Raw genomic sequence first — 13,756 nt, forward strand, 5'->3', positions numbered from 1 at the left:
CTACTTTACTGTGTCAAGTTTCAAGAAGCTAGCACAAACCGTGTTGGATTTAGAGTTCCAAATACATGTATCAATATAGGAGAAAACAGAGTGAAACCTAAAAATTCAAACTGTTACTGGAAATGAACGCTTCAACATAGAAGAACGAAATTTGGGGAACCAAGTCGCCTTAGTGTACTGATCATTACGTGAAAGTATCATCCAGTTTGGGTGAAAAAATATTGGCTGATATTTCTGGAGATTCGTAATTTTTGGAAGCTTGGCAACCCCTTTCCATGAAAGTGTTTCTCGCCAGTCACTGCTTAGGGCTACATCAAGAGGAAACAAAACATAGAGATAGAACGTGGAACTACTTTACTGTGTCAAGTTTCAAGAAGCTAGCACAAACCGTGTTGGATTTAGAGTTCCAAATACATGTATCAATATAGGAGAAAACAGAGTGAAACCTAAAAATTCAAACTGTTACTGGAAATGAACGCTTCAACATAGAAGAAAGAAATTTGGGGAACCAAGTCGCCTTAGTGTAGTGATCATTACCTGAAAGTATCATCCAGTTTGGGTGAAAAAATATTTGCTGAGATTTCTGGAGATTCGTAATTTTTGGAAGCTTGGCAACCCCTTTCCATGAAAGCGTTTCTCGCCAGTCACTGCTTAGTGCTACATCAAGAGGAAAAAAAACATAGAGATAGAACGTGAAACTACTTTACTGTGTCAAGTTTCAAGAAGCTAGCACAAACCGTGTTGGATTTAGAGTTCCAAATACATGTATCAATATAGGAGAAAACAGAGTGAAACCTAAAAATTCAAACTGTTACTTGAAATGACCGTTTCAACATAGAAGAACGAAATTTGGGGAACCAAGTCGCCTTCGTGTACTCATCATTACCTGAAAGTATCATCCAGTTTGGGTGAAAAAATATTCCCTGAGATTTCTGGAGATTCGTAATTTTTGGAAGCTTGGCAACCCCTTTCCATGAAACTGTTTCTCGCCAGTCACTGCTTAGTGCTACATCAAGAGGAAACAAAACATAGAGATAGAACGTGAAACTACTTTACTGTGTCAAGTTTCAAGAAGCTAGCACAAACCGTGTTGGATTTAGAGTTCCAAATACATGTATCAATATAGGAGAAAACGGAGTGAAACATAAAAATTCAAACTGTTACTGGAAATGAACGCTTCAACATAGAAGAACAAAATTTGGGAACCAAGTCGCCTTAGTGTACTGATCATTACCTGAAAGTATCATCCAGTTTGGGTGAAAAAATATTGGCTGAGATTTCTGGAGATTCGTAATTTTTGGAAGCTTGGCAACCCCTTTCCATGAAAGTGTTTCTCGCCAGTCACTGCTTAGGGCTACATCAAGAGGAAACAAAACATAGAGATAGAACGTGGAACTACTTTACTGTGTCAAGTTTCAAGAAGCTAGCACAAACCGTGTTGGATTCAGAGTTCCAAATACATATATCAATATAGGAGAAAACAGAGTGAAACCTAAAAATTCAAACTGTTACTGGAAATGAACGCTTCAACATAGAAGAACGAAATTTGGGGAACCAAGTCGCCTTAGTGAACTGATCATTACCTGAAAGTATCATCCAGTTTGGGTGAAAAAATATTGGCTGAGATTTCTGGAAATTCGTAATTTTTGGAAGGTTGGCAACCCCTTTCCATGAAAGTGTTTCTCGCCAGTCACTGCTTAGGGTTACATCAAGAGGAAACAAAACATAGAGATATAACCTGAAACTACTTTACTGTGTCAAGTTTCAAGAAACTAGCACAAACCGTGTTGTGCTTAGAGTTCCAAATACATGTATCAATATAGGAGAAAACAGAGTGAAACCTAAAAATTCAAACTGTTACTGGAAATGAACGCTTCAACATAGAAGAAAGAAATTTGGGGAACCAAGTCGCCTTAGTGTAGTGATCATTACCTGAAAGTATCATCCAGTTTGGGTGAAAAAATATTTGCTGAGATTTCTGGAGATTCGTAATTTTTGGAAGCTTGGCAACCCCTTTCCATGAAAGCGTTTCTCGCCAGTCACTGCTTAGTGCTACATCAAGAGGAAAAAAAACATAGAGATAGAACGTGAAACTACTTTACTGTGTCAAGTTTCAAGAAGCTAGCACAAACCGTGTTGGATTTAGAGTTCCAAATACATGTATCAATATAGGAGAAAACAGAGTGAAACCTAAAAATTCAAACTGTTACTTGAAATGACCGTTTCAACATAGAAGAACGAAATTTGGGGAACCAAGTCGCCTTCGTGTACTCATCATTACCTGAAAGTATCATCCAGTTTGGGTGAAAAAATATTCCCTGAGATTTCTGGAGATTCGTAATTTTTGGAAGCTTGGCAACCCCTTTCCATGAAACTGTTTCTCGCCAGTCACTGCTTAGTGCTACATCAAGAGGAAACAAAACATAGAGATAGAACGTGAAACTACTTTACTGTGTCAAGTTTCAAGAAGCTAGCACAAACCGTGTTGGATTTAGAGTTCCAAATACATGTATCAATATAGGAGAAAACGGAGTGAAACATAAAAATTCAAACTGTTACTGGAAATGAACGCTTCAACATAGAAGAACAAAATTTGGGAACCAAGTCGCCTTAGTGTACTGATCATTACCTGAAAGTATCATCCAGTTTGGGTGAAAAAATATTGGCTGAGATTTCTGGAGATTCGTAATTTTTGGAAGCTTGGCAACCCCTTTCCATGAAAGTGTTTCTCGCCAGTCACTGCTTAGGGCTACATCAAGAGGAAACAAAACATAGAGATAGAACGTGGAACTACTTTACTGTGTCAAGTTTCAAGAAGCTAGCACAAACCGTGTTGGATTCAGAGTTCCAAATACATATATCAATATAGGAGAAAACAGAGTGAAACCTAAAAATTCAAACTGTTACTGGAAATGAACGCTTCAACATAGAAGAACGAAATTTGGGGAACCAAGTCGCCTTAGTGAACTGATCATTACCTGAAAGTATCATCCAGTTTGGGTGAAAAAATATTGGCTGAGATTTCTGGAAATTCGTAATTTTTGGAAGGTTGGCAACCCCTTTCCATGAAAGTGTTTCTCGCCAGTCACTGCTTAGGGTTACATCAAGAGGAAACAAAACATAGAGATATAACCTGAAACTACTTTACTGTGTCAAGTTTCAAGAAACTAGCACAAACCGTGTTGTGCTTAGAGTTCCAAATACATGTATCAATATAGGAGAAAACAGAGTGAAACCTAAAAATTCAAACTGTTACTGGAAATGAACGCTTCAACATAGAAGAACGAAATTTGGGGAACCAAGTTGCCTTAGTGTACTGATCATTACCTGAAAGTATCATCCATTTTGGGTGAAAAAATATTGGCTGAGATTTCTGGAGATTCGTAATTTTTGGAAGCTTGGAAACCCCTTTCCATGAAAGCCTTTCTCGCCAGTTACTGCTTAGGGCTACATCAAGAGGAAACAAAACATAGAGATAGAACGTGAAACTACTTTACTGTGTCAAGTTTCAAGAAGCTAGCACAAACCGTGTTGGATTTAGAGTTCCAAATACATGTATCAATATAGGAGAAAACAGAGTGAAACCTAAAAATTCAAACTGTTACTGGAAATGAACTCTTCAACATAGAAGAACGAAATTTGGGGAACCAAGTCGCCTTAGTGTACTGATCATTACCTGATAGTATCATCCAGTTTGGGTGAAAAAATATTTGCTGAGATTTCTGGAGATTCGTAATTTTTGGAAGCTTGGAAACCCCTTTCCATGAAAGTGTTTCTCGCCAGTCACTGCTTAGGGCTACATCAAGAGGAAACAAAACATAGAGATAGAACGTGGAACTACTTTACTGTGTCAAGTTTCAAGAAGCTAGCACAAACCGTGTTGGATTCAGAGTTCCAAATACATGTATCAATATAGGAGAAAACAGAGTGAAACCTAAAAATTCAAACTGTTACTGGAAATGAACGCTTCAACATAGAAGAACGAAATTTGGGGAACCAAGTCGCCTTAGTGTAGTGATCATTGCCTGAAAGTATCATCCAGTTTGGGTGAAAAAATTTTGGCTGAGATTTCTGGAGATTCGTAATTTTTGGAAGCTTGGCAACCCCTTTCCATGAAAGTCTTTCTCGCCAGTCACTGCTTAGGGCTACATCAAGTGGAAACAAAACATAGAGATAGAACGTGAAACTACTTTACTGTGTCAAGTTTCAAGAAGCTAGCACAAACCGTGTTGGATTTAGAGTACCAAATATATGTATCAATATAGGAAAAAACAGAGTGAAACCTAAAAATTCAAACTGTTACTGAAAATGAACGCTTCAACATAGAAGAACGAAATTTGGGGAACCAAGTCGCCTTAGTGTACTGATCATTACCTGAAAGTATCATCCAGTTTGTTTGAAAAAATATTGGCTGAGATTTCTGGAGATTCGTAATTTTTGGAAGCTTGGCAACCCCTTTCCATGAAAGCGTTTCTCGCCAGTCACTACTTAGGGCTACATCAAGAGGAAACAAAACATAGAGATAGAACCTGAAACTACTTTACTGTGTCAAGTTTCAAGAAGCTAGCACAAACCGTGTTGGATTTAGACTTCCAAATACATGTATCAATATAGGAGAAAACAGAGTGAAACCTAAAAATTCAAACTGTTACTGGAAATGAACGCTTCAACATAGAAGAACGAAATTTGGGGAACCAAGTCGCATTAGTGTACTGATCATTACTTGAAAGTATCATCCAGTTTGGGTGAAAAAATATTTGCTGAGATTTCTGGAGATTCGTAATTTTTGGAAGCTTGGCAACACCTTTCCATGAAACTGTTTCTCGCCAGTCACTGCTTAGGGCTACATCAAGAAGAAACAAAACATAGAGATAGAACGTGGAACTACTTTACTGTGTCAAGTTTCAAGAAGCTAGCACAAACCGTGTTGGATTTAGAGTTCCAAATACATGTATCAATATAGGAGAAAACAGAGTGAAACCTAAAAATTCAAACTGTTACTGGAAATGACCGTTTCAACATAGAAGAACAAAATTTGGGGAACCAAGTCGCCTTAGTGTACTGATCATTACCTGAAAGTATCATCCAGTTTGGGTGAAAAAATATTGGCTGAGATTTCTGGAGATTCGTAATTTTTGGAAGCTTGGCAACCCCTTTCCATGAAAGTGTTTCTCGCCAGTCACTGCTTAGGGCTACATCAAGAGGAAACAAAACATAGAGATAGAACCTGAAACTACTTTACTGTGTCAAGTTTCAAGAAGCTAGCACAAACCGTGTTGGATTCAGAGTTCCAAATACATGTATCAATATAGGAGAAAACAGAGTGAAACCTAAAAATTCAAACTGTTACTGGAAAAGAACGCTTCAACATAGAAGAACGAAATTTGGGGAACCAAGTCGCCTTAGTGAACTGATCATTACCTGAAAGTATCATCCAGTTTGGGTGAAAAAATATTGGCTGAGAATTCTGGAAATTCATAATTTTTGGAAGGTTGGCAACCCCTTTCCATGAAAGTGTTTCTCGCCAGTCACTGCTTAGGGCTACATCAAGTGGAAACAAAACATAGAGATAGAACCTGAAACTACTTTACTGTGTCAAGTTTCAAGAAACTAGCACAAACCGTGTTGTGTTTAGAGTTCCAAATACATGTATCAATATAGGAGAAAACAGAGTGAAACCTAAAAATTCAAACTGTTACTGGAAATGAACGCTTCAACATAGAAGAACGAAATTTGGGGAACCAAGTTGCCTTAGTGTACTGATCATTACCTGAAAGTATCATCCATTTTGGGTGAAAAAATATTGGCTGAGATTTCTGGAGATTCGTAATTTTTGGAAGCTTGGAAACCCCTTTCCATGAAAGCCTTTCTCGCCAGTCACTGCTTAGGGCTACATCAAGAGGAAACAAAACATAGAGATAGAACGTGAAACTACTTTACTGTGTCAAGTTTCAAGAAGCTAGCACAAACCGTGTTGGATTTAGAGTTCCAAATACATGTATCAATATAGGAGAAAACAGAGTGAAACCTAAAAATTCAAACTGTTACTGGAAATGAACGCTTCAACATAGAAGAACGAAATTTGGGGAACCAAGTCGCCTTAGTGTACTGATCATTACCTGAAAGTATCATCCAGTTTGGGTGAAAAAATATTTGCTGAGATTTCTGGAGATTCGTAATTTTTGGAAGCTTGGCAACCCCTTTCCATGAAAGTGTTTCTCGCCAGTCACTGCTTAGGGCTACATCAAGAGGAAACAAAACATAGAGATAGAACGTGGAACTACTTTACTGTGTCAAGTTTCAAGAAGCTAGCACAAACCGTGTTGGATTCAGAGTTCCAAATACATGTATCAATATAGGAGAAAACAGAGTGAAACCTAAAAATTCAAACTGTTACTGGAAATGAATGCTTCAACATAGAAGAACGAAATTTGGGGAACCAAGTCGCCTTAGTGTACTGATCATTACCTGAAAGTATCATCCAGTTTGTTTGAAAAAATATTGGCTGAGATTTCTGGAGATTCGTAATTTTTGGAAGCTTGGCAACCCCTTTCCATGAAAGCGTTTCTCGCCAGTCACTGCTTAGGGCTACATCAAGAGGAAACAAAACATAGAGATAGAACGTGAATCTACTTTACTGTGTCAAGTTTCAAGAAGCTAGCACAAACCGTGTTGGATTCAGAGTTCCAAATATATGTATCAATATAGGAGAAAACAGAGTGAAACCTAAAAATTCAAACTGTTACTGGAAATGAACGCTTCAACATAGAAGAACAAAATTTGGGGAACCAAGTCGCCTTAGTGTACTGATCATTACCTGAAAGTATCATCCAGTTTGGGTGAAAAAATATTGGCTGAGATTTCTGGAGATTCGTAATTTTTGGAAGCTTGGCAACCCCTTTCCATGAAAGTGTTTCTCGCCAGTCACTGCTTAGGGCTACATCAAGAGGAAACAAAACATAGTGATAGAACGTGAAACTACTTTACTGTGTCAAGTTTCAAGAAGCTAGCACAAACCGTGTTGGATTCAGAGTTCCAAATACATGTATCAATATAGGAGAAAACAGAGTGAAACCTAAAAATTCAAACTGTTACTGGAAATGAACGCTTCAACATAGAAGAACGAAATTTGGGGAACCAAGTCGCCTTAGTGAACTGATCATTACCTGAAAGTATCATCCAGTTTGGGTGAAAAAATATTGGCTGAGATTTCTGGAAATTCATAATTTTTGGAAGGTTGGCAACCCCTTTCCATGAAAGTGTTTCTCGCCAGTCACTGCTTAGGGCTACATCAAGAGGAAACAAAACATAGAGATAGAACCTGAAACTACTTTACTGTGTCAAGTTTCAAGAAACTAGCACAAACCGTGTTGTGTTTAGAGTTCCAAATACATGTATCAATATAGGAGAAAACAGAGTGAAACCTAAAAATTCAAACTGTTACTGGAAATGAACGCTTCAACATAGAAGAACGAAATTTGGAGAACCAAGTTGCCTTAGTGTACTGATCATTACCTGAAAGTATCATCCATTTTGGGTGAAAAAATATTGGCTGAGATTTCTGGAGATACGTAATTTTTGGAAGCTTGGAAACCCCTTTCCATGAAAGCCTTTCTCGCCAGTCACTGCTTAGGGCTACATCAAGAGGAAACAAAACATAGAGATAGAACGTGAAACTACTTTACTGTGTCAAGTTTCAAGAAGCTAGCACAAACCGTGTTGGATTTAGAGTTCCAAATACATGTATCAATATAGGAGAAAACAGAGTGAAACCTAAAAATTCAAACTGTTGCTGGAAATGAACGCTTCAACATAGAAGAACGAAATTTGGGGAACCAAGTCGCCTTAGTGTACTGATCATTACCTGAAAGTATCATCCAGTTTGGGTAAAAAAATATTTGCTGAGATTTCTGGAGATTCGTAATTTTTGGAAGCTTGGCAACCCCTTTCCATGAAAGTGTTTCTCGCCAGTCACTGCTTAGGGCTACATCAAGAGGAAACAAAACATAGAGATAGAATGTGGAACTACTTTACTGTGTCAAGTTTCAAGAAGCTAGAACAAACCGTGTTGGATTCAGAGTTCCAAATACATGTATCAATATAGGAGAAAACAGAGTGAAACCTAAAAATTCAAACTGTTACTGGAAATGAACGCTTCAACATAGAAGAACGAAATTTGGGGAACCAAGTCGCCTTAGTGAACTGATCATTACCTGAAAGTATCATCCAGTTTGGGTGAAAAAATATTGGCTGAGAATTCTGGAAATTCATAATTTTTGGAAGGTTGGCAACCCCTTTCCATGAAAGTGTTTCTCGCCAGTCACTGCTTAGGGCTACATCAAGAGGAAACAAAACATAGAGATAGAACCTGAAACTACTTTACTGTGTCAAGTTTCAAGAAACTAGCACAAACCGTGTTGTGTTTAGAGTTCCAAATACATGTATCAATATAGGAGAAAACAGAGTGAAACCTAAAAATTCAAACTGTTACTGGAAATGAACGCTTCAACATAGAAGAACGAAATTTGGGGAACCAAGTTGCCTTAGTGTACTGATCATTACCTGAAAGTATCATCCATTTTGGTTGAAAAAATATTGGCTGAGATTTCTGGAGATTCGTAATTTTTGGAAGCTTGGAAACCCCTTTCGATGAAAGCCTTTCTCGCCAGTCACTGCTTAGGGCTACATCAAGAGGAAACAAAACATAGAGATAGAACTTGAAACTACTTTACTGTGTCAAGTTTCAAGAAGCTAGCACAAACCGTGTTGGATTTAGAGTTCCAAATACATGTATCAATATAGGAGAAAACAGAGTGAAACCTAAAAATTCAAACTGTTACTGGAAATGAACGCTTCAACATAGAAGAACGAAATTTGGGGAACCAAGTCGCCTTCGTGTACTGATCATTACCTGAAAGTATCATCCAGTTTGGGTGAAAAAATATTTGCTGAGATTTCTGGAGATTCGTAATTTTTGGAAGCTTGGCAACCCCTTTCCATGAAAGTGTTTCTCGCCAGTCACTGCTTAGGGCTACATCAAGAGGAAACAAAACATAGAGATAGAACGTGGAACTACTTTACTGTGTCAAGTTTCAAGAAGCTAGCACAAACCGTGTTGGATTCAGAGTTCCAAATACATGTATCAATATAGGAGAAAACAGAGTGAAACCTAAAAATTCAAACTGTTACTGGAAATGAACGCTTCAACATAGAAGAACGAAATTTGGGGAACCAAGTCGCCTTAGTGTACTGATCATTACCTGAAAGTATCATCCAGTTTGTTTGAAAAAATATTGGCTGAGATTTCTGGAGATTCGTAATTTTTGGAAGCTTGGCAACCCCTTTCCATGAAAGCGTTTCTCGCCAGTCACTGCTTAGGGCTACATCAAGAGGAAACAAAACATAGAGATAGAACCTGAAACTACTTTACTGTGTCAAGTTTCAAGAAGCTAGCACAAACCGTGTTGGATTCAGAGTTCCAAATATATGTATCAATATAGGAGAAAACAGAGTGAAACCTAAAAATTCAAACTGTTACTGGAAATGAACGCTTCAACATAGAAGAACAAAATTTGGGGAACCAAGTCGCCTTAGTGTACTGATCATTACCTGAAAGTATCATCCAGTTTGGGTGAAAAAATATTGGCTGAGATTTCTGGAGATTCGTAATTTTTGGAAGCTTGGCAACCCCTTTCCATGAAAGTGTTTCTCGCCAGTCACTGCTTAGGGCTACATCAAGAGGAAACAAAACATAGTGATAGAACGTGAAACTACTTTACTGTGTCAAGTTTCAAGAAGCTAGCACAAACCGTGTTGGATTCAGAGTTCCAAATACATGTATCAATATAGGAGAAAACAGAGTGAAACCTAAAAATTCAAACTGTTACTGGAAATGAACGCTTCAACATAGAAGAACGAAATTTGGGGAACCAAGTCGCCTTAGTGAACTGATCATTACCTGAAAGTATCATCCAGTTTGGGTGAAAAAATATTGGCTGAGATTTCTGGAAATTCATAATTTTTGGAAGGTTGGCAACCCCTTTCCATGAAAGTGTTTCTCGCCAGTCACTGCTTAGGGCTACATCAAGAGGAAACAAAACATAGAGATAGAACCTGAAACTACTTTACTGTGTCAAGTTTCAAGAAACTAGCACAAACCGTGTTGGATTTAGAGTTCCAAATACATGTATCAATATAGGAGAAAACAGAGTGAAACCTAAAAATTCAAACTGTTACTGGAAATGACCGTTTCAACATAGAAGAACAAAATTTGGGGAACCAAGTCGCCTTAGTGTACTGATCATTACCTGAAAGTATCATCCAGTTTGGGTGAAAAAATATTGGCTGAGATTTCTGGAGATTCGTAATTTTTGGAAGCTTGGCAACCCCTTTCCATGAAAGTGTTTCTCGCCAGTCACTGCTTAGGGCTACATCAAGAGGAAACAAAACATAGAGATAGAACCTGAAACTACTTTACTGTGTCAAGTTTCAAGAAGCTAGCACAAACCGTGTTGGATTCAGAGTTCCAAATACATGTATCAATATAGGAGAAAACAGAGTGAAACCTAAAAATTCAAACTGTTACTGGAAAAGAACGCTTCAACATAGAAGAACGAAATTTGGGGAACCAAGTCGCCTTAGTGAACTGATCATTACCTGAAAGTATCATCCAGTTTGGGTGAAAAAATATTGGCTGAGAATTCTGGAAATTCATAATTTTTGGAAGGTTGGCAACCCCTTTCCATGAAAGTGTTTCTCGCCAGTCACTGCTTAGGGCTACATCAAGTGGAAACAAAACATAGAGATAGAACCTGAAACTACTTTACTGTGTCAAGTTTCAAGAAACTAGCACAAACCGTGTTGTGTTTAGAGTTCCAAATACATGTATCAATATAGGAGAAAACAGAGTGAAACCTAAAAATTCAAACTGTTACTGGAAATGAACGCTTCAACATAGAAGAACGAAATTTGGGGAACCAAGTTGCCTTAGTGTACTGATCATTACCTGAAAGTATCATCCATTTTGGGTGAAAAAATATTGGCTGAGATTTCTGGAGATTCGTAATTTTTGGAAGCTTGGAAACCCCTTTCCATGAAAGCCTTTCTCGCCAGTCACTGCTTAGGGCTACATCAAGAGGAAACAAAACATAGAGATAGAACGTGAAACTACTTTACTGTGTCAAGTTTCAAGAAGCTAGCACAAACCGTGTTGGATTTAGAGTTCCAAATACATGTATCAATATAGGAGAAAACAGAGTGAAACCTAAAAATTCAAACTGTTACTGGAAATGAACGCTTCAACATAGAAGAACGAAATTTGGGGAACCAAGTCGCCTTAGTGTACTGATCATTACCTGAAAGTATCATCCAGTTTGGGTGAAAAAATATTTGCTGAGATTTCTGGAGATTCGTAATTTTTGGAAGCTTGGCAACCCCTTTCCATGAAAGTGTTTCTCGCCAGTCACTGCTTAGGGCTACATCAAGAGGAAACAAAACATAGAGATAGAACGTGGAACTACTTTACTGTGTCAAGTTTCAAGAAGCTAGCACAAACCGTGTTGGATTCAGAGTTCCAAATACATGTATCAATATAGGAGAAAACAGAGTGAAACCTAAAAATTCAAACTGTTACTGGAAATGAATGCTTCAACATAGAAGAACGAAATTTGGGGAACCAAGTCGCCTTAGTGTACTGATCATTACCTGAAAGTATCATCCAGTTTGTTTGAAAAAATATTGGCTGAGATTTCTGGAGATTCGTAATTTTTGGAAGCTTGGCAACCCCTTTCCATGAAAGCGTTTCTCGCCAGTCACTGCTTAGGGCTACATCAAGAGGAAACAAAACATAGAGATAGAACGTGAATCTACTTTACTGTGTCAAGTTTCAAGAAGCTAGCACAAACCGTGTTGGATTCAGAGTTCCAAATATATGTATCAATATAGGAGAAAACAGAGTGAAACCTAAAAATTCAAACTGTTACTGGAAATGAACGCTTCAACATAGAAGAACAAAATTTGGGGAACCAAGTCGCCTTAGTGTACTGATCATTACCTGAAAGTATCATCCAGTTTGGGTGAAAAAATATTGGCTGAGATTTCTGGAGATTCGTAATTTTTGGAAGCTTGGCAACCCCTTTCCATGAAAGTGTTTCTCGCCAGTCACTGCTTAGGGCTACATCAAGAGGAAACAAAACATAGTGATAGAACGTGAAACTACTTTACTGTGTCAAGTTTCAAGAAGCTAGCACAAACCGTGTTGGATTCAGAGTTCCAAATACATGTATCAATATAGGAGAAAACAGAGTGAAACCTAAAAATTCAAACTGTTACTGGAAATGAACGCTTCAACATAGAAGAACGAAATTTGGGGAACCAAGTCGCCTTAGTGAACTGATCATTACCTGAAAGTATCATCCAGTTTGGGTGAAAAAATATTGGCTGAGATTTCTGGAAATTCATAATTTTTGGAAGGTTGGCAACCCCTTTCCATGAAAGTGTTTCTCGCCAGTCACTGCTTAGGGCTACATCAAGAGGAAACAAAACATAGAGATAGAACCTGAAACTACTTTACTGTGTCAAGTTTCAAGAAACTAGCACAAACCGTGTTGTGTTTAGAGTTCCAAATACATGTATCAATATAGGAGAAAACAGAGTGAAACCTAAAAATTCAAACTGTTACTGGAAATGAACGCTTCAACATAGAAGAACGAAATTTGGAGAACCAAGTTGCCTTAGTGTACTGATCATTACCTGAAAGTATCATCCATTTTGGGTGAAAAAATATTGGCTGAGATTTCTGGAGATACGTAATTTTTGGAAGCTTGGAAACCCCTTTCCATGAAAGCCTTTCTCGCCAGTCACTGCTTAGGGCTACATCAAGAGGAAACAAAACATAGAGATAGAACGTGAAACTACTTTACTGTGTCAAGTTTCAAGAAGCTAGCACAAACCGTGTTGGATTTAGAGTTCCAAATACATGTATCAATATAGGAGAAAACAGAGTGAAACCTAAAAATTCAAACTGTTGCTGGAAATGAACGCTTCAACATAGAAGAACGAAATTTGGGGAACCAAGTCGCCTTAGTGTACTGATCATTACCTGAAAGTATCATCCAGTTTGGGTAAAAAAATATTTGCTGAGATTTCTGGAGATTCGTAATTTTTGGAAGCTTGGCAACCCCTTTCCATGAAAGTGTTTCTCGCCAGTCACTGCTTAGGGCTACATCAAGAGGAAACAAAACATAGAGATAGAATGTGGAACTACTTTACTGTGTCAAGTTTCAAGAAGCTAGAACAAACCGTGTTGGATTCAGAGTTCCAAATACATGTATCAATATAGGAGAAAACAGAGTGAAACCTAAAAATTCAAACTGTTACTGGAAATGAACGCTTCAACATAGAAGAACGAAATTTGGGGAACCAAGTCGCCTTAGTGAACTGATCATTACCTGAAAGTATCATCCAGTTTGGGTGAAAAAATATTGGCTGAGAATTCTGGAAATTCATAATTTTTGGAAGGTTGGCAACCCCTTTCCATGAAAGTGTTTCTCGCCAGTCACTGCTTAGGGCTACATCAAGAGGAAACAAAACATAGAGATAGAACCTGAAACTACTTTACTGTGTCAAGTTTCAAGAAACTAGCACAAACCGTGTTGTGTTTAGAGTTCCAAATACATGTATCAATATAGGAGAAAACAGAGTGAAACCTAAAAATTCAAACTGTTACTGGAAATGAACGCTTCAACATAGAAGAACG

This window comes from Spermophilus citellus (genome assembly GCF_964194105.1).
Source record: "Spermophilus citellus genome assembly, chromosome: X".
NCBI lineage: Eukaryota > Metazoa > Chordata > Mammalia > Rodentia > Sciuridae > Spermophilus > Spermophilus citellus.